Source organism: Schistocerca piceifrons, chromosome 5 (genome assembly GCF_021461385.2).
Source record: "Schistocerca piceifrons isolate TAMUIC-IGC-003096 chromosome 5, iqSchPice1.1, whole genome shotgun sequence".
Taxonomy (NCBI): domain Eukaryota; kingdom Metazoa; phylum Arthropoda; class Insecta; order Orthoptera; family Acrididae; genus Schistocerca; species Schistocerca piceifrons.
Window position 1 is genome coordinate 553372691 of NC_060142.1, and position 22681 is coordinate 553395371.

The window sequence follows — 22681 nt, forward strand, 5'->3', positions numbered from 1 at the left end:
TCACTATGTCAAGAAGACTTCTTCTTTTTTACAAACAGTAGAGCATTTCTTTGTAATGATAAGCTAACTAGAGAAAATTGGAGTCAGCCCCTCACAATTGAAGGTAGCGTAGAAATGATATACCGCGCGACCGCTGCGGTCGCAGGTTCGAATCCTACCTCGGGCATGGATGTATGTGATGTCCTTAGGATTGTTAGGTTTAAGTAGTTCTAAGTTCTAGAGGACTGATGACCTCAGATGTTAAGTCCCATAGTGCTCAGAACCATTTGAACCATTTTTTTTAGAAATGATACCAGGTGCTCATCTGAGCTTCCAGTGCCGGCTGTTAGGGAAGTGAAGTGTGTGTGTGTGTGTGTGTTTTGTTGTGTGTGTGTGTGTGTGTTTTTGGGTGGGGGTGGGGCAGAAGATGGGGAGGGAATCAGCGCAGTATCATGGTTCGGCGTAGAGACGTGACAGTATGGCAAAGAGTGCTGTGTTTGGGTGTGCCCGTCACGACATTGCGAATGAAGTTATCAGATTTTTTTGGTGTAACAACGCAACCGTCCAGGGTGTCAGCAAGGAATGGTTTATCGCTCGCAGCCGTACAACACGCCAGTAACAACACGGCTCGTTAAAAGATTCTAAGTAGCAGAGAGCGGAAGCGCATGTCTCACGTTGCCAGTGGCAATCGATTTCAATACCGACGAGAACTGCTGCAAGACCACCTCAGTCAATTTTAGAGCGAAAAATGTGAAGGGAAAACTGTATCTGGAGTTGGGTGTCTAGCAAGAGACCGTCCTCCAGCGGCACATGGAGCCGTGTAGTGGATCTAACGAGTCCTGATTATGTCTCTTTTTTTCAAATGATGCAAGGCGTCGAATCCGCCGAATAAGGCGGTTAACCCACAGTGTTTGTAGTTCAGGCCAGAGGCAGTCTGTCACTTCTTTTTCGTACCATGACTCGCGCCCTCTTACTCAGGTTACCGTAAACAAGAACTACGCTTTTCATTTCAACGTTGACAGTAACCGAGTGTAATCCTTTCATCTGACTCTTCATGATGAGTGTACTGTGCTCACTCCCATCTTCCAAGATGGCAACAGCCGTATTCAAAGTGCTGCACACATACCTTGCCGGTTGCGAAACATCGGATTAATTTGTTAGCTCTATAGGATCTACTGTTCAATGAGTGATGTCAGCTGAATATGACATTCCTGAAGACCCTTGTACACTATTACTCGCCGAATTGTGGGCAACGCTAGTGTCGTTTTACCAAGGTATTAGCGTGATGTTTATTGGGGGCCACGGATTTTTTGATGATCTTCCTAAATCGTTCTAATCAGGACCTCAAAAATGTGCAAATCAATAATGTACAGATTTTTCGCTATACTTTCGAGAAAATTGACGGTCACTCTGTGCAAGCGAATGTTTTTGGAAACCGAAAGAAAAGACACTAATTGAGGGAAAAGGTAACCTATATTCATCAAAGTGTTCAAAAATTTCGATCTTTCATTGCCAAATTTGGAACACGTAAACAAGATGTGGTTTACGTCGGCTTCTGACTCAGAATGACACTCACACGCAGCGGAATCGTAAATGTTGACCCTACACAAACGTACAGGAAACGAGGCGTTGTTAAAGCGGAATTGAATCATGGTGGATATCTTGGATCGGTATACATGCGTCCTCGAAAACCCACGGCTTGTAGGAATTTAGGTTGTAATGCCGCATAATACCCAGCTTTCTTTCCTTACGGCACATTCCAAATCTCTTGCCATTGTTGTTTTCCGAGGCTCCTGACTTCACGTAAGTAGTCTGTACACAGTAATTTCAAATCGAGAAGAGTTCCTATAGATGCAGCTGGCTTCGCTGAGACATTAACTTCCTCATCAAAGCGGATGCCAGCGTGGGACTGCACCCACAACATAATTATTGTCTGCCCTCTCCGCTTATAGCGAATCTATTCCAGTACCACGTCCAACAGTTTGCTGTTTTATTCCATCTTCGGTGTTGAATACTTATAAGAACACTCCAAGAGTGACACACGATTAGCATCTTTAAGAAGGAAGTAGAAAATACAAACTTAATTGTTTCCAAATATGCAACAGTCTCCGCCGTAAAAATATAAGCAATTTTAGGCAGTTTGTAGGCTTTGTTGGATTGGATCCGAGGACATAGAAAAGCACATTCAGTATACTCGTCTTCAGGAATTTCAGATACGTCGTTAACATTTAGCAAATTTGCCGTATTATAATAATACACTGAAATATGGCAGCTGAGTGACTCGAGATAAAATTAAAATAAAGGCAAATGTGAAGAACATCGTTTAGAATGTATGGCAGGATAGTAAGAGTCAAAGTCTGTGCAGACGGCCGGAATATTAGTTCTTTTGTTGAAGGTATTCGACTTTCTATGAAGGCCATTCCTTGAATGAGAAATTTATGTGACAGCATTTGACGTCTAAAGCTTAAGGGCATATCTCCTGCCTTCGCAAAACAGCGGCTGTAGGCGTCGAATGCACGGCTCCAAGGAAGGTACGAATGGCTCTGAAATGAAGAAAATCTAATTTAGAGAAGTAAATCTTAGGTGCGTTGTGATACAGCAAACAACTAAAGTCCAGTCTGGATCGAATAACCCCTCGGTACAATGAGTGCAGAATGGACACGGAACAACTTAATTCCGCCATTAGACACCAGCTCGTTCTTCGGGTAAATGCTGGCTGGGGAGTGTGTCACATGGTTTCATTTGAGCTGCTAGTGCGTGGGCGCGAAGAGTAATTGGCTGTTCTCTCTGTTGTCGTTTGTGGAGCGGCAGGCGGGCAACCTCAGTCAGAAGCACGGCTGCCACCGAACGGGTAACGTTTCTCCCAAATGTGTCTGCGGGTAGTGTCACACGAAAAACTCTCAGTTTAGCTCTCGAAAGATTTGCAGCCTCATTTTGCTTACATTTTATTCCGTTTTTGCCCTAAAAGTCTTCTATGAAGCACGGTGTAACGAGAGCTTTGTTTCCTGGCTAAGTTACTAGACGTTTCCCCTTGCGATAAAACGTGGTGTGAAAAATACACACTTGAGACAAAACACTATGGCCATCTGCATGTTGGTCCGTCCTTGGAAGACAATAAAGCAGCGATTCTGCACGCATAGCTTCGGCAATCCTTGGCAGATCTCCGGAGGAATGTGGCACCCGATGTCTACGTACAGGTCAAGTAATTCACCTAAATTACGGGCCGGCGAACTGCGGGCACAGAGCTGGCGTCCGATAGCGCCCCGGATGTGTTCCATCGACTTCAGATCAGGCAAATTTTGTGACGAAGACATCAACTTAAGCTCACTTTCGTGCTCCTTAAATATCTGTAGCATACTCTGGTCTTATGACATAGACAGTTATTCTAATGGAAGAAACCATCGTCGTCGGAGAAGACATCAAGTATGAGTGGATCCATGTGGTCCGTAATTGTGTTCGCACAGTGTGCAGAATTCATACTCCCTCGGATCACTACCACAGGTCCCACAGAAGCCCAGTGAATGTCCCCCCACCCCTAGCACAATACTGCCTCTACTGGCCTCTGTCCATGGCGTTGTGGATGTTTCGCGCAGCCGTGCGGATGGATAACAGTGTATCCAGACAACGATCGACTTCTACATCTATACAAATACTCCACGAGCCACCGTCCGCTGCCTGCCGGAGGGTACCCTGTACCACTATTTGTCATTTCCATTCCTGTTACACTCGCAAATAGAACGAGGGAAAAACGACTGTATATATGTCTCCATATGAGCCCTTATTTCTTTGTGGTCCTTACGAGCAATGTATGTTGGTGGCAGTAGAATCGTTCGGCAGTCCGCTTCGAATACCGCTTCTCTATTTTCTCAATAGTGCTTCTCGAAAAGAACGTCGCCTTGCCTCCAGGAAAGATCTCCGTAAGATTTACGAGTTGTTCAGACCTACCGGTAACAAATCTAGCAATCCGCCTCTGAACTGCTTCAATGTCTTCCTTCAATGCGACCTGGTACAGATCCCAAACACTCGAGCAGAACTCAAGAATAGGTCACAGCAGCGCCTTATATGCAGTCTCCTCTGCAGGTGAACCACTCTTTCCTAAAATTCTCCCAATAAACTGAAGTGGACCATTTGCCTTTCCTACCACAGTTCTCACATGCTCGTACCACCTCACATCGTTTTGCAACGCTACGCTCAAATATATAAACAAATTTACAGTGTCAGTCAGGACACTAGTAACGCTATATCGGAATATTACAGGTTTCATCTCCCTACTCATCCGCATGAACTAACATTTTTCCACATTTAGGGTTAGCTGACATTCATCACAACAAATAGAAATTTTGACTAAGTCGAATCCTCCTACAGTCACTCAACTTCCACACCTTACCGTACACCATGGCATCATCAGCAAACAACCGCAGATTGCTGCCCACCCTAACCGCCAAATCATTTATGAATACAGAGAACAACAGCGGTGCTATCACACTTCCCTGGGGCACTCCTGACAATACCATTGTCTCTGATGAACACTCGCCGTCGAGCACAACACACTGAGTTCTGTTACTTAAAGAGTCTTCGAGCCAATCACATGTCGGTGAACTTATTCCATATGCTCGTACCTTCGTTAACAGCCTGCAATGGGGCACCGTGACAGATGCCTTCTGGAAATCTAGAAATATGGAATCCGCCTGTTGCCCTTCATCCATAGTTCTCAGCATATCAAGTGAGAAAAGGGCAAGCTGAGTTTCGTACAAGCTATGCTTTCTGAAACCGTGCTGATTCAAGGACATGAGCTTCTCAGTCTGAAGAAAGTGTATTATATTCGTACTGAAAATATGTTCAAGGATTCTGCAGCAAAGAGAAGTTACGGGTACGGGTCTGGAATTTTTGGGGTCCGTCCTTTTATCTTTCTTATACAGGGTGAGTCACCTAACGTTACCGCTGGATATATTTCGTAAACCACATCAAATACTGACGAACCGGTTCCACAGACCGAACGTGAGGAGAGGGGCTAGTGTAATTGGTTAATACAAACCATACAAAAATGCACGGAAGTATATTTTTTTAACACAAACCTACGTTTTTTTAAATGGAACCACGTCAGTTTTGTTAGCACATCTGAACATATAAACAAATACGTAATCAGTGCCGTTTATTGCATTGTAAAATGTTAATTACATCCGGAGATATTGTAACCTAAAGTTGACGCTTGAAACCTCCGACGTTCAGTTGCGTGTTGTAACAAACAGCTGCAACATACATCGCAATTCTACATAATGATCTGCCAACGTTCCTCGAAAATGTCCCACTGGAAACGCGTCGACGTATGTGGTATCAGCATGATGGTGCACCTGCACATTCCGCAATTAACACTAGGCTGACCCTTGACAGGATGTTCGACGGGCGTTTCATAGGACGTGGAGGACGCATGAATTGGCCAGCCTATTCTCCTGATCTTACACCTCTGGACTTCTTTCTGTGGGGTACGTTAAAGGAGAATGTGTACCGTGATGTGCCTACAACCCCAGAAGATATGAAACAACGTATTGTGGCAGCCTGCGGCGACATTACACCAGATGTACTGCGGCGTGTACGACATTCATTACGCCAGAGATTGCAATTGTGTGCAGCAAATGATGGCCACCACATTGAACATCTATTGGCCTGACATGTCGGGACACACTCTATTCCACTCCGTAATTGAAAACGGAAACCACGTTTGTGCGTGTACCTCACCCCTCATGGTAATGTACATGTGTGTCAGTGAAAAAGACCAATAAAAGGGTGTTAGCATGTGGACGTAATGTGCTGTTCCAGTCTCTTCTGTACCTAATGTCCATCACCGTTCCCTTTGGATCGCTACGTAATTCGGTGCTCTCCGATACACTCGATCGAACAGCGGGGGAGTGGTACTCAAGCGTCAACTTTAGGTTACAATATCTCCGGATGTAATTAACATTTTACAATGCAACAAACGGCACTGATTACGTATTTGTTTATATGTTCAGATGCGCTAACAAAACAAACGCGGTTCCATTAAAAAAAAAACGTAGGTTTGTTTTAAAAAACATACTTCCGTGCATTTTTTTATGGTTTGTATTAACCAATTACACTAGCCCCTCTCCTCACGTTCGGCCTGTGGAATCTATTCGTCAGTATTTGATGTGGTTTACGAAATATAACCAGCGGTAATGTTAGGTGACTCACCCTGTATACTCGTGCTTTTTTCCAGTCGTTTGGGATTTTGTGTAACAAGAGACCTAGTTCACCTGATCAGGCCGCGCGTGTTTAGCCGAGCGGTCATAGGCGCTGCAGTCATGGACTGTGAGGCTGGTCGCGGCGGAAGTTCGAGTCCTCCCTCGGGCATGGGTGTATGTGTTTGTCTTTAGGATAATTTAGGTTAAGTAGTGTGTAAGCTTAGGGACTGATGACCTTAGCAGTTAAGTCCCATAAGGTTTCACACACATTTTTTTCACCCGATCAGCCGTCACATTTTCCTCGATCCGTGATCCAGTCTCGATGAACGCGTGCCCACCGCAGTCGTAACTGACGATTTCGTTGCGTCAACGTGGAAACCAAATAGTGGTTTTCAGCTGCGGAGCGTCATGTTTAACAATGCACGCTGAACGTTTGCTCCAGCAGCATAATTGCACTCGTGTTTTCGGCGTCCTTCAACCACCTTCCACTGAGCTTTTGTGTGACCATCCTTGTGACTGATGATATGTGGGACTTCGGCCGTTCACTTACGTAATAAAACGAAAAACCTACATGAGATGCGGTAGGGAGCCGGTGTTGAGTTGAAAGGTACTGATCCATAATAAATTTATTAACGTTTCTAGAAACACTAATGAATTTATTTTTAAAAAAGCCAAAAATCTAAGAATTACGTTAACAAATTGCCTCCAGAACTGAAAAGACTAAATTTCAATAACAACTGATAGCAACCACCTCGAAACGGCAACAGTATAAAATCACTTCCTTTTAGTGAAGAATATTAAATAAAGTAAAAACACATTTACATTACAAACAGCAAAACATACGATCAAATGAATATGTCACAAATATCAACCTTCGGCTATTGTCAGTAATTGTCAAAACGCCATTGCCTTCGAAGTAGCCAAAGTGACTGACAAATGTGGTTCACATTTATGATGATAGAGGCGGTGGCATAGGCAACGCCAGTAGCAATAATTTCTGATTCTCTACTAACATATGACGGTGGTTGCCGCTACCGCAGTATTAGAAACATTCATTAAAAATTTCAGTCATGGTACACAGGCATTTTAACTAGACCGCAGTGAACAAGAGATACAATTACCTATCCTGTAACATAGAGAGAACTCGTTAATTATTTAGTATAAATTAAACACACAACAAATGCAGGAAAGTACGAACGTAATGCAGGAAACTTTGACTTGACTACTGAGGCATAAATATTTCTTTAGTTTTTTTTTTTTTTTTTTTTTTTTTTTTTTTTTTTTTTTTTTTGTAGATACTGCATACTACTGGCGTCGTTTTGATGTTATTTTACGAGGGTAAGTTAATGATTATCCACATTTTAGTTATATTTTTGTTTATTTTGGTAGTATTGTCGTTTTACGTTGATGACGCATGCTTTGTTTATTTGTTGTAATATCTTTGTAATTTTCAAGCTGCTAGGTTAGTTTCGTTATCGCTGCCGTGCTGGTTATCATGGTTCAAAAAATTGGTTCAGATGGCTCTGAGCACTATGCGACTTAACATCTGAGGTCATCAGTCCCCTAGAACTTAGAACTACTTAAACCTAACTAACCTAAGAACATCACATACATCCATGCCCGAGGCAGGATTCGAACCTGCGACCGTAGCAGTCGCGCGGTTCCGGACTACAGCGCCTAGAACCGCATGGCCGCCACAACCGGCTATCGCGGTTCCTGCGCTGTGTATTTGCACCAAAGAAGAGCAATGTTCAGTGATCCGTTTTTTATGGTCGGAAGGCGTATCAGGGGCCGAAATTCATCGAAGTCTTTCGGTACAGTACGGGAACAGTGTTTTGCCACAACGGAGTGTCTACGAATGGATTGAAAAATTCCGAAATGGTCGCACAAGTGTTACGCACGATGAAGGAGCCAGACGACCGTTTACCGCCACAAATGGCCTGTCGATGCACCTCGGACGAAGCAGTGAAAGATGCGGTGCATTCCTGGCTCGCGGCTCAACCGAAAACCTTCTTTTGTGAGGGCATCAGAAAGCTTGTACAAAGATAGACCAAGTGCGTTGAAACGCAAGGAGACTATGTCGAAAAATGATGTTCTTGTAAGTTTCATATTTGATTACAATAAAATTTTATAACTGCTTTGCGGATAGTAATTCACTTACACTCGTATTATAATGCAACCAGTTCCGGTAACTCAGTACACGATCCACAGGCCTTAACTGACGCTGAGAGGGTGAATTCCAGTAACATACACGATCCCATCAGTGGCCAACATTTATGAACACTGTCAAACGATGTTGGGTCCGCAAGACAAGTTATGCGGCATCTCCCGCTAATTCTGATTGTTGCTAATCAGTGACAGACCAAGACTTTGATAACAAGATAAGACATTACCTTTCAGAGCCGGACAAATGTACTCATTTAATCCATAGCATACTATTGCAGCTAATTTGACGGATATATATTTTGCTCTCCACTCCTGAGTGCGTGAATTCTGTGTCACTGACGTAAAGTCTGTTTTGAAACCTTTGCTATCTCCTCGAGTTTGCGTCTGCTAATGCACTCCGTGAAGCCGTAACATCCAGTCCCATGTTTTCCATGTTGTGTAAGCGCCTTGACACTGACAAAGAGCCACAGTAGTGGCATCCTCTGTTAGTGCAACCACTTAACACTGACAGCATTCGCGTAATAGGTTATGATTTGAAGTCGCTTTTTGGTAACTTATTCCAATAAAGCACAAGAAAAAAGATCGAAATACGCCGCTCAGATTGTGCAGCGTGAGTAACTGACCGCATATAGGCGATGTTTAACCAACCAAATCAGAAGGTAACTTTGAGTATTCAGGAAAAGTCGAACACGCACTGGCACCTCAACTCTCAGCAGGTTTTTCAAGTAAAATTTTTAAGGGCATGTGACAATAGAACACTTCTTTCCGGCGTTTGCCCGCCTCGGCAGACTCCTCTAGAGACGGAACGTCTCTCATGCGTAATCGACAATTTTGTCTTAATCTGTTGCGTGACGCCCTTCCTGCCGCCACAATCATCAAGCAAACTAAGGGAGACGAGTCGTTTGCTCTATCTATCTGTCACCGCGTAAACTTTGTTCTGAATATATGGTGAAAACCAAGTAAGGCGACAAGCTTGAAGTGGTGCTTCCTGATAGGAATGGACCATGACTCTGTAATAAAGCAATTGTACTGCTACATCGCATTACACATACATAGTAATAATTTATTATTTAATTAAGCTATAGTTGTCAACGTAGATTGGACTGACGAGCAACATTCTCTGTGCTGCAGGTTGTAGCGGTTCAGCTAAGTCGAAGGGCAATGGTCTGTTTTTCATTCCGAGAATAAGCCGAAATGGTTTCCATCCATAGTCAAGCAGGTGGAAACGAGTGAGAGACCTCTTTTGCTGGAGAATGTGCTTTTAGCAATACGATAGCTAATGTGGCCAATGACTGATACAGCACCAGGCTCGCTAAATCACCCGATTTCAATACTGCAGAAAATGTGTGGACTATCTGGAACTGCGCCAACGGCCTTGCCGCAGTGGTAACACCGGTTCCCGCCCGATCACTGAAGTTAAGCGCTGTCGGGGCTGGGCTAGCACTTGGATGGGTGACCATCCGGTCTGCCGAGCGCTGTTGGCAAGCGGTGTGAGACAAACTGAGGAGCTACTTGATTGAGAAGTCTCGGAAACTGACATATGGCCGGGAGAGTGGTGTGCTGACCACATGCCACATATCCGCAGCCAGTGACGCCTGTGGGCTGAGGATGACACGGTGGCCGGTCGGTGCCGTTGGGCCTTGATGGCCGGTTCGGGAGGAGTTTTATCTGGAACTGCGGATGAAACACAGAAATCAACATCCTCGCAGTCTGGTAGTCCTACGGCACATAAACATTAATGACTGAGTTACTGTTGGTTTCTACGTCTTAAGCTTATTGATAATTAATTAAAGAGAATGTTACACGAGGCGCGTTTCGCTTTTCTTTACAAAGCATCCAGCGCGTTTATTTTACAAATTGAATACATATGTTTGCACATTTTCGATTGTTTTAAAATAAAAACAGCAGTTTGCTTACGGCGTTTCTGCCTCTTTGTTGGCATATTCTTCAAAGCACTGCTTCTTCCCTATTGGTTAGCAGAGGTTGATGTCAAAAGACTTCGTTTCACTTACACACTTGGCAGTTTTTGTCTTTCTGCACTTTTTCTTACGCTGCATTTGCGTTGTTTACACTTCACCTCACTTTTGACAATCAAACTGAAGTATGTGAGTTCTCAGTCAGCACAGTATTACAGTGTTTACGTCTGTTAGCTTGTTTTCGTGCAAGTTGAGAGCACTGCCAACCTGTGAACCTACATTTCTTTTAAAAAATATGTCGTGTGTGTTTGTATGTTAGTGTGTGAGTTTAGCTGGATACGGCATACCTGAATAAACTTCTGGACTCCTCTCCTTGCCGATTTGAGGCCATAACAATGCTGCAGGCGGCTTTAAACGTCATTAACGTGATGTCTCTTGCCGGTATTTAATTTTTTTTTGTCTATTGTGCTAACGTTCACAGAAAAGAAACAAGATTGCCCCCACGACTAAGGAACCCTTTGCCGTGGGGTATCAGTGTTTTTTCTCCGTGCGAAGATTCGGCAAATTCGGGCAACTAGTGGCAGTGGACGTGGAGTTTCGCTACCGACTTCTACCTTTGCTGTGCCAGAGTTTTAGCAGTGGAAGGAGCGAACGTAATCCTGTGTGGTCTCATATGGCTTACTTCGGAGGCGGTCGACATCAAGTGGACATATTGAATCGTCCCTTCTCCTCCGTGCTTCGCAACTTCCGCGGCTTTCTCCTACGTTACCGTAGCAGCCGCTACATGAATCCGCGATGAGAAGCTAGCGACTCAAGTAGCACAAAGTATTGCCCGACCACGATATTGCTGCACTTGGCCACTCGTGGTCGTTACCGACGCAGTGACGTTGAGGTAAAGAAGTACCGTGGTGATCAAAGAAAATGCATCGCACTGTGAATGACTGCAAGACAGTTGTTCATACACAATCAAATGTTTCAGCGTGTACTCGTGAAATATTACGATAAAAATCCACGATGAGCCGACCGAAGCGACATCACTCCCAGGTGCAATAATATTGCTGTGTAGACGTCCTCTGAAACTTTTGTTGACGAACTCTGATTATTTCTACGAAGTGTTAAACATATACTATCACGTAAAATAAAAGTAGACAGCCTCGCTTTGACCTGCGAGTCTGTTAAAATACACTACTGGCCATTAAAATTGCTACACCACGAAGATGACGTGCTACAGGGGCAAAATTTAACCGACAGGAATAAGATGCTGTGATATGCAAATGATTAGCTTTTCAGAGTATTCACACAAGGTTGGCGCCGGTGGCGACACCCACAACGTACTGACATGAGGAAAGTTTCCAACCGATTTATCATACACAAACAGCAGTTGACCGGCGTTGCCTGGTGAAACGTTGTTGCGATGCCTCGTGTACGGAAGAGAAATGCGTACCATCACGTTTCAGACTTCGATAAAGGTCGGATTGTAGCCTATCGCGATTGCGGTTTATCGTAACGCGACATTGCTGCTCGCGTTGGTCGAGATCCAATGACTGTTAGCAGAATATGGAATCGGTGGGTTCAGGAGGGTAATACGGAACGCCGTGCTGGATCCCAACGGCCTCGTATCACTAGCAGTCGAGGTGACAGGCATCTTACCCACATGGTGGCCGAGCAACTGGCTCGTCACAATACGCCAGTCACCACTCTTGATGAACTGTGGTATTGTGTTCAAGCTGTACCTGTACACGCCATCCAAGCTCTGTCTGACTCAATGCCCAGGCGTATCAAGGCCGTTATTACGCCCAGAGGTGGTTGCTCTCGGTAGCGATTTCTCAGGATCTATGCACCCAAATTGCGTGAATATGTAATCACATGTCAGTTCTAGTATAGTATATTTGTCCAATGAATACCCGTTTATCATCTGCATTTCTTCTTGATGTAGCAATTTTAATGGCCAGTAGTATACTTACTTCTTCCGTATCACCGTATTAATGGCCTGCAGTAGTCCAAGAACTTTTAAAAGGCTCTCAGATCGACTGCTGAAATGGAAAATGAGCGTCGCAAACAGTCATTACAGTTTCCAACCGGTTGAGACTCTCTCCTCCATATACAAAACTACACCATACCGCAGTACATGCATGCATGTCTGAAGAAACATTTCACAGCTCTAATGAACAACACAGACACTACAATATCGTATTTATTCACCAACGTCGGGCAAGCGACTATCAATTAAAATTTCTGCCCTACTGGGGAATATACATAATGAATGTAAGAGTGCAGGCTGTAGACATATGGTTGGCGACGTATGGAAGTTTCGGTCCGTCCGTGAAGCATAGCCGGATAGCACAATGGTAAGCCGACCGCTCGCGATAAGAGGAAAAACTGGGTTCGAATCCCGGTCCGGCACAACTGTTCATTGTTACCATTCCATTATATAGCTGATGGTAGTCAATATTCACAACTGCGAATACATTTCATGTATAAAAAAACTGGATAACATTCTAAAGTTCAAAAAGGCTTAAGCCAGACACCAAAACACCACACGTTTCCACTGGAACAGATGGATTTTATTGTCTCGTTGTTTTCAAACACCTTCAGATTGAACATTTTTGGAGGATGACTGCCAACAGCCGTAAAGTAATGTATAAAATGTATACTTGAACGCCGCGCGGGATTAGCCGAGCGGTCTGAGACGCTGCAGTCATGGACTGTGCGGCTGGTCCCGGCGGAGGTTCGAGTCCTCCCTCGGGCATGGGTGTGTGTGTTCGTCCTTAGGATAATTTAGGTTAAGTAGTGTGTAAGCTTAGGGACTGATGACCTTAGCAGTTAAGTCCCATAAGAGTTCACACACATTTGAAAATTTTTTTGAACATATTTGAACCATCAATTGTTTTTATTTTAAACCCAATTTCTACCGGTTTCGGTCTTTGACCATCTTCACGGATAAAGGGTGAAAGTGGTTTAAGCCACCATATTGCGTTAGTCATTACTTAAAATGTGTACTACATGCCATGCCGTGCCACATTTATGGCATGCACTACACGTTTTAAGTAATGACTAATGCAGTATGGTGGCTTAAACCATTTTAACCCTTCATCCGTGAAGATGGCCGGCTGGTGTGGCCGTGCTGTTCTAGGCGCTTCAGCCTGGAACCGGGTGACCGCTACGGTCGCAGGTTCGAATCCTGCCTCGGGCATGGATGTGTGTGATGTCCTTAGGTTAGTTAGGTTTAAGTAGTTCTAAGTTCTAGGGGGCTGATGACCACAGATATTAAGTCCCATAGTGCTCAGAGCTATTTGAACCATTTTTTGAACCGTGAAGATGGTCCAAGATCGAAACCGGTAGAATTATGCATTTTATGCGTTCAAATTGCTTCGCGCTGTTCTAGGCGGCTGGGCAACCTCTTCGTGCTAAGTTCGTGTACGCACGCCTACATCTACCTTGAAAAGCGGCGGGAATTGAATAATCCGCGCCCGCGCGGCGGAACGCAGTTCCGAACACTTTCGAAACTTCCCTCACAGAGAGAACAACTTTACTGATCACCGCCTACCGTCTTCCGAAATACACATCGCAACACCACTTCGACCCCGGAGATCTTCAAAATTGCCTTCTGCGCTCGGCCGACTCCTCGATTTCGTTAGCTTCTAGCTGCTCCACGAAATTATTTAAAGTTTAGGCCTTTAAGCCGGTAGGAATCAGTAGAAGAATCGAGGCATTTTCATTTTTCGTTTTCTTGCTCCCATTGACAAAGCTTTTGTTAGATGTTGCTACCTGCAAAGGGTGTCGGAGAATACAGGCCATTGTGGGAAATCAAAAACATTTAAATCACGTAGCCTTTGGTCCCAATCCAATTAGACGGTTCAAGGAAGGACCGGTCCGTCCGCCTCTAGGCTGGATACCTTCTTCCATCCATATGGAGAACACAGTAGCCACCTGACGAGCATACAGGTGCGGCTCTCAGACGATATGTTACAAAAGTCTGCGTAGAAAATTGCCTCGTCTCTCTCGTTTCCTTTCCGTCACTCCTCGTTCACATTTTTCGGCGGATCTAAGAAGACGTCTGTAGGAAGCTGCTCGTCCGCTGCTAATGTGTTGATCGATTTCGATAAAACTGCCACGGTTCGTGGCAGAAAAATAGTCCCACACTATTCTGTCACAACAGAATTTCTTGTTAACGCAGGTTACCTTCTGGTTCCAGTAAATTCCTTGAATCACTTATGACGAATTCCGGGACGGTTTCTTCGGCAAATTCACGACCCTTCAGCATTCTCATCGTGTTCACCTGACCATGTGCTCAGCACCTAAATTAATTAAATTAATAGACGTTAACTTCAAACGATGCGTTTTGTTATTTAATTCACACTCCTCTGTACTGAAAGGAGGAACAGACGAAGTTGATTTTTGAAAAGCACGTCACAGAAGTGAGGAAAGTCGCCAGAGACGATGTAACGGCGTCGTGCTATAATGGGTTAGCGAAATTTTCGCCAGACCATTACATATCTAAATTATTCGACAGAGGTGCAGGCGATTCAGTGAAGACGACAAGAGGAGTGGAAAATGTAATAATGAATTAGAATAGTTTAGAAGAAAATCAGCAAGAGGTAAGAGGAAACAGAAGAAGTCGAGAATTGTTACTGGCGGGCGGTACCCGCATCAGGTTTGATAATCAGTATTTGTTTCGAATCTGATTGGTGACATATAGTTGGAAGGAGAGAAAGAAGAGTACAGCTGTAAATGCAGCCATGGGTAATACCATCGGCCAGAAAAGGTAAGAAAGGTGTGTGAACTGTGTAAAAAAGGTGCACGGACTGCGTGTCCGAGGGACAAATTAAACAGTACATGAACTTACGGAATTCCATAAACAAGTTAGAACTTTTTTGCGAGTGCATGGTACACATTTTTGGTTGTCTGTGAAGCCAAAAATGGTTCAAATGGCTCTGAGCACTATGGGGCTCAACTGCTGAGGTCATTAGTCCCCTAGAACTTAGAACTAGTTAAACCTAACTAACCTAAGGACATCACAAACATTCATGCCCGAGGCAGGATTCGAACCTGCGACCGTAGCGGTCTTGCGGTTCCAGACTGCAGCGTCTTGAACCGCACGGCCACTTCGGCCGGCACTGTGAAGCCAAATAAATATGCACGCCCATTCATAATAAAAGTTCAGCTGGCTTGTACACATAGTTAAGATAACATCTGGAATTTGTCTAAATATTACACCGAACCGCATTATGAAATACTACCTGTGTGATTTAAAACATTTCTCGTTTGTCAAGCTGATTTCTGTAGCAGTATTTCAGGGTGAAATAATTTTCAGTTTAATTTGACTAAATTAGATTGGATGCTCCGCCATTTGTCGCAACCAGACATCAAGATCAACTGTGTCAGAGCGGTCCAGTGATTTCGTAACACAGCAGCCAGCGACAGACGACTATCTACAGCCCGAGGTAGGAACATGGACATATGGGGCAACCACAATCTTAACATCTGTAGGGCAACTCTGCAAGCAGGCGAAAAATAACTGTGTATTTGATGAGACTGATGCAATATTCGTACCGAATAATCTATACCTATAAATATTTGAAAACATTGTGAGAGCAGAGGAATAATTAAGCAAAGCAAACTTTCTTTGAAATAGACAACAGTTTATCAGTATCAATTACGTTGGCACGTTAAAGTGCAAACAACATGCTATTCCGCTCGCAGATGAATATATACCTTTACTGTATACAACAACGAGTTTAGATTGAGCACAATTGAGTGAAAGATGAAATCCAGTTTGTTTCCCGTCAGTTAATTATGCGTTGCAGTTCAAGTGATAATATGAACGCTTTCTGTTTAAAATACTTACATACAACGCGTTAACTGAAGCAGAATGCAGAATATGCGTGGGTAAATAACACCCCTGTCCACAGCAGAAATTGTTACGTAACATTTGCCGCATTCAGTTCAGAAACTGAACGGAAAATAATACATACGCTTTATGAGCTACATCTTTAATATTGCATTTCATTACTGATTATTTCATGTTCTGTAAACCTTGAACATATGAGTGTGTTCGTCTTTCATGTAAAAGTTAAACGGAAGGCAGCCGCAGAAAGTCAAACATTGCTCAAATGTCTCCAAGCACTATGGGACTTAACATCTGAGTTAATCAGTCCCCTAGACTTAGAACTACTTAAACCTAAATAACATAAGGACATCACACACATCGATGCCCGAGGCAGGATTTGAACCTGCGATCGTAGCAGCTGCGCGGTTCCGGACTGAAGCGCCTAGAATCGATCGGCCACAGCGGCCGGAAGCAGAAAGTCGCTGATCAATGTATGTGATGGTCGATTAGCTTGATGGGAGAAAAGTAGTGAATATATTTGCTGACGTAGTTTTTTTGAACAGAACAAGCAGTGAAATACTCAAATGTTCAGATGTGTGTGAATGCTGAGGTCATCGGTCCCTAGGCTTACATACTGCTTAAACTAACTTACACTAAGGACAAAACACACACCCATGACCGTTGGAGGACGGGAACTGGGAGGGGGGGAGGAGGGAGGGCGCGAACCGTGGCAAGGCGCCTAAGGCCGCGCGACATGTGAAATACTAAATATGTTTGAGTGCGGAGGTAACAGCCCAGTTAAACTGACAGTAGAATCAGTGAGCATGAACAGATAGCAAACAACACTTTTAACTATTTGAAAAAACTGTAGTCATAAATAGTAAGCCATCGGTCATTGTAAGTTTGAGCTGTTTTGATTGGAAATTTGTTGCGGATCATAAAATTAATAAAAGCTAACAACTGTAATTTTTTTGTTTACGGAAAGCTATCAGATGTTCGTTGGCAAGCTCTGTTGGAGACACACTCACGCAAATGTACAGGTACATCTATAATATGCAAGCTCCGCTATGGTAAGTGGCGTAGGGTAGTTTGTTTACCTCTGCTATTTCTTCCACTTACAGGAAGAACGATTGTTGGTAACCCTCTGCGTGAATAAAATCTCTCTAATTTCACCTTCATACTCTTTTCGTGATATAACCATATAGTTTGGAATGTATTTGTCGATGTTAATGAAATTTTAATAGGTTATAGGCACGTATATTGGTGGTGGAAATCCCAACTTGCAGAATTTTCGCAAATCCCATAAAAAGTTCTTACGATTTTTCTTAACTTTTTCTCAGCCTAGGATAAGCATATAGCAGAAAGTGTGGGTTCGTTTTGTAAGGTCTCTTTCGTGGATCTAAGAAGCTGCAACCTCTTCGACCGTACGATGTGGTACGGATTTTATAAAGAGTAATATTGGAAAGCAGTTGTGTGCATATTGGAATGTGCGGAGCGCGACAGTGGAATCAGGTGATATGTTGCCACGATCAGGTATAAGAGTTGCGGCTCGGTAGCAACGCAGCCTTATTTTTGCTTTCAGACCTTGGTTCCGTTTTGTGTGTAAAAAATCATTTTCCACCCCCTTTTCTCGTGAGGGCTTTGGACTTCAATGGCAGGTTTAAAAATGGTTTGTTTCCATTTAGAAACGTCATACTGTACAATTTTTACAACGGCTATTTGTCGTATCATACAGAGATCGAGTCACCACACCGAAGTCGGCAACACGAAACGATACTGCAGACGTTAGCGAGGGCTTGCTGCAATCCGCAGCGACGCGTGGGAGGCGCTCCTGCAGACCACTCCTCTCTTCTCGGTACAGCAGCACCGTCACAATGAGGTCAATATAGTGCTCAACTAGCAAGAGTTCTCCCACTTGAAGGAACATCATATTATACAATCAACATGAAAGTTCCTGATGGGCTTGGTCATTTAAATGTGGAACATTGTAGTGCAAGCGTACAATTCGTTAATCGGTGGATCAAATGATGCTTTGATAGTCAATAACAGTTGTAACTTACCAAGTACTCCTGTGACAAAGAAATGTGTCAAAGTTAAGTAAATCTTTTATCCATTTATGACATAAACTGAGCTGATATTCCATCCGTTGTATTTAAAAATGAACCATCTCCCAGAGCACTCAAAGAGCCCACAGCTGTGGCCGGACAAAAGTAGTTTTTCCTTGTCACAACACTATTTACATTATTTATTCATTTTTAAAGTCATTATAGCTACCAATATTCTTCATCAGATCTGCTGTCAATCATGTTGATTACGATTGGCGCGATATGAGGAACATTTACAGACGCTTCATCTTCCCCTCCAGTAGTTCTAGATACGTGGAACTTAGGGAAGGCAGGAAAAGGTGTGGACGGGGCCTTACTCAGTTAGCGTTGGTTGCTCAGCAAACACGTACACTTTATTTAAGGAAATAGCTTTTTAAAAACAATCATTTTAAAAAAATTGACTGTAACATAAGCTACACTGACGGCTGAAGGCCTTATTAAGAAGAATTCAAATTATTTGTCGCCCCAAGGCCACAAGCAATAGGAATACTTTAAACAAAATATTATATTTAAACAATTGACACAATCAGACCAAATAAGAAGGGAGTGATACACAGACAGTGTTCCAAGGGTCCACCTGAGAAAAGTCCGTCCGCAGCTCGTGGTCGTGCGGTAGCGTTCTCGCTTCCCACGCCCGGGTTCCCGGGTTCGATTCCCGGCGGGGTCAGGGATTTTCTCTGCCTCGTGATGACTGGGTGTTGTGTGATGTCCTTAGGTTAGTTAAGTTTAAGTAGTTCTAAGTTCTAGGGGACTGATGACCATAGATGTTAAGACCCATAGTGCTCAGAGCCATTTGAGAAAAGTCCCTACAGCTGCGTAAGCGGTGAAGACAAGCAGCCAAGAGTCATGCTCACTTAACGGGATGGCAACTCAAACTAGGGACAGCTTAAAGCCGAGCAACTCACTCGCAAAATCCACCTAAGATGCGATAGCCAATACCATGATAGAATGACAGTTAGCATCGTAAAATGACAAGCATTTAATTACACAAGTTGGCTCCACCAAATGCTAGTACGCAGACAGGGTTAAGACCAAACTGCCTATTCAAAATCTGATTAGATAAACACAGAACCGCAAAAGACAATTCGATAAACAACTCAAACAATGCTAAAACAGTCACTGTACAGCAACAAGACGAATTACACGTAGACATGAACGCTAAGAACACAGAAACGGTGGAAAGACCAGATACACGTCGTCCACTGAGACGACCGACCGAACGACCAACTATCGGTCGTTGACAATCAAGTCAGGCAAGGGAAACGTCGAAGTATAGAACCACCAACTGACAGCTTGATGGCATGAGGTCACTTCGGTGGACGGACACACACACACAAGTGAAAGTTGCACTGCTCGAATATAACGATCCATTCAACTTAAACTCGCTGAATCCGGACCTAGACGTGGTCTTCCACTCTCGCGACCACATCCTTCCATCATGTATCGCCGGCTCCCTCGGCGAGTACTGGCTCTGTCGGCCCTCACTGCTGCTCCGTCCCAAGTGAACTCCTACGCACGACGAAATACTAGAGGTCGCGCCAAGGATAGTACCACAGTACTCGCTATCGATAAACGCAGCTGCTGCCACTCACGGACAGACAAAGCGAGCAAACGTAGTGGCGCCAGTGAACGCACTAAGAAAACGAGAGGTCACAATCCAAATACACGACGCCAACCTGTCAACGGCACAAACGTGAGCCAGAGCACGGCTCAGTTGTGCTAATTTTTCCAAGCATGTTTAATTTCATCTCGGCATCAAGCGCTAAATGCTTCTACCGTTTCTTAATGTATTAGCCAAATTCGATTTTGCTATTTTTTCCTTTTACTTACGCCTATATGAGCTCGACTCGATTAAGCTCGCAAAGGGCCACTGTCACCCAGATAAGTTTTACATCTGGTCGAAGTTATTTAGTTACTAGTTCCAGTCTCTTTATTGGTGTTTGAAGATATGGCCTGGCTTGCAGTATCTGCCCCGCCTCTCAGTTTGCTAAAATCGTCAGCTCCAGGTGGTAGCGAAATATTCTTTGATGCTATCCAAGATATGACTTTGTCTCTCAGCCATCGCACGCTCGGGTTTTTAGTTGAAGGATCGACCGTCGTATGATAAAGGTCTACAAATACATCTGACCTCAGAGGCAATAAACTGAGGACTTTCTTGAACCATTCTTCATAATGATCCGAGTTCATTTCGTTGTGGCAGTCACCGGTTCCCTTCTTCCCAGTAAGACAAATGTCTGCGCCGACAATAAACCCTTCATTTCCAGTGTGCAAAATTATGATGCGTTTCCCAGTTATAGACGATGTCATGAATCCTCCAAGTCATCGAAAAATTTGCTGAATGTATCCTTGGTGCTGATTATAGTTGTCAAAACTATTTTCTAAAGAATCAATCACATTTTATTGCCACTCAAACTTCATTGCGTGATTCTGTCCGCAGCAACTCTCGTTTGTAAAGAAGATCTCGTAGCCCTGTGTTCGTAGCTCTCTCAGTATTCTAAGGAAGGTATGTCGGGATGAAGCAGCTGTCACATAGTCCGTTAGCATTGGTTTTCTGTCAAGGATTTTGAAATGGAACTTCACGTTTTCAACTATTTCCAAAAGAGTAGAGACTGAAATATTGGGAAAATCTGCCATATTTTATATCAGTTTCAGGTGTGAAATATCTTATTCATGTAAAATTTTTGAATAGTTCTTCGTATTGTGCAATAAAGTAAAATTGTCGCGTTAGATCTGCGGGCGCTCTGGACAAGCACACTGTTTTTTCTTTTTTTTTTCCTTGACCTGGGTTACGTATTTTCGTCATTCTCCTATGACGCCGCTCCTGCTCCCTCGAATGACGAAAACGATATTCCTAGACAGTGTGCCACTCCCTGATACACGGGAAACCTACTGTCATCTTCTTCAGACCCCCGCCCCTCTCACTTAGAAAGAAATTAATAGCACTTATAGCCACTGAAAGTTCACACGCTGAATACGGTGGTCTCGGAGGCATCAATATAAGATGTAGCTACCACGAAAGAGACAGTCAGACAATAACAATAGCATACAGGCGAAACAAGGTCACAGGCATTCCGTTTCCCAACCGGGGGTAGCTAACGGTACGAGGCAACGCTGAACTCAATTTCACTACCATGCGCGCTGCTGATTGCAAGATCATACAGGCGCAGAAACACTTCAGTATTACTCTTTATAAAATCTGTACCACAGTGTAGGGTAACAGTGGTTGCAGTTTCTCACAACCATAGAAACCTTCAAAACAATCCCAAGCTTTCTGTTGTATGTTTATCCTGGGCTGAGAAAAAGTTTCCTTAGGAATATCGCAAGAATTTTTATCCGGGTGATTGAAAAATTGAAATTTCCGCTACCAGTATGTGCGCTTATAATCTGTTAAAATCTCATCAGCATCGGACAAATACAATTCAAACTATATAGTTTTAAAGTGAAAAGTTTCTAGTGAAGAAGCCAAAACCCGGACAATCCTTACTACAACATTAAATTAAAAATATAACATATATTGAACTTTAAAACCAAGTTACTCCATTTAACCAAACGCAGAATAAGACAAGAAAAATATTGGTGTAATTCATTTTTCGTCAGTCTCCGTAAGTCTATCTTTATGCAGATCGTTGTGTGACCTCGGCTGTTCAATATAAAATGTCGAAACAAAACATCCTTCAGCCATCTACATTGCAATTGTTATTTTATTTGGACAACAAGTTTCGGCGCCCTGACCGACGTGTAGGAGGAATACCACCTCTGGTCCAATCAAAATAGGGGTCAGCATTTAGTGACTGGTATCCATAGATTTTTGAGACAGCTATCCCTTCGTTCTCCACTTGCGATTTGCCTATTTGTTCGTTTGTAATTAAATAGTAAATTCGAGTCTCCATAGTAAAAGATTCGATAGTAGTTGCGAACGTACCAGTTTCTCGCAGTCGTTGTTCTAGTCCGATGAAAATGGTATGTGAAATAAATTGCAACAGGGTGTGTGTGCGTACTGTGAAGCGGGAGATTTGAAAGAAATCTCTGCGACCCTTTCGCACTTAATAAACGAACATGTGAAGAAACGTACTGCTCTTCCCTGTTTCCTTCTCAATCCCGTCTGATAAGGCTTCCAGACTGACGAACAATGTTCAAGTACCGGTCGAACAAAGGTTTTCTAAGCTCTCCCTTCGTTGGTGGACTACACTTCCCGAGGAATCTTACAATGAACGTTTGGCATCTGCCTCTCCTACAGTTACTTTTATGTGCTCGTTTCGCTTTAAACTGTTCCGTACGCTTTCTCCAAGACGGTTTAGGGATGTAGATGCTTCCAATTGTTATTCTACAATTGGCTAGTCCTAAGATAACGGACCTTTTCGCTTATTTATTTGCAATACGTAGCATTTGTTTATACTGAGATTCAACTACTTGTCTCTGCCCCAAGTATCAAACCTCTGCTGGTCTTCCCGCATTTCGCCGCAGTTCTCTAGCTTGTAGCGTCTGTAT

At 43.5% G+C, this 22681-nt stretch overlaps 1 protein-coding gene and 1 pseudogene across 1 annotated transcript in view; one reads left to right on the top strand and one right to left on the bottom strand.

Annotated features, from left to right (window-relative positions):
- Positions 1 to 22681, bottom strand: part of LOC124799136 (carbohydrate sulfotransferase 11-like) — a 340241-nt gene that overhangs the window by 289554 nt on the left and 28006 nt on the right. The gene's annotated exons all lie outside the window — the stretch shown is intronic.
- Positions 9708 to 9826, top strand: LOC124799805 (annotated as a pseudogene).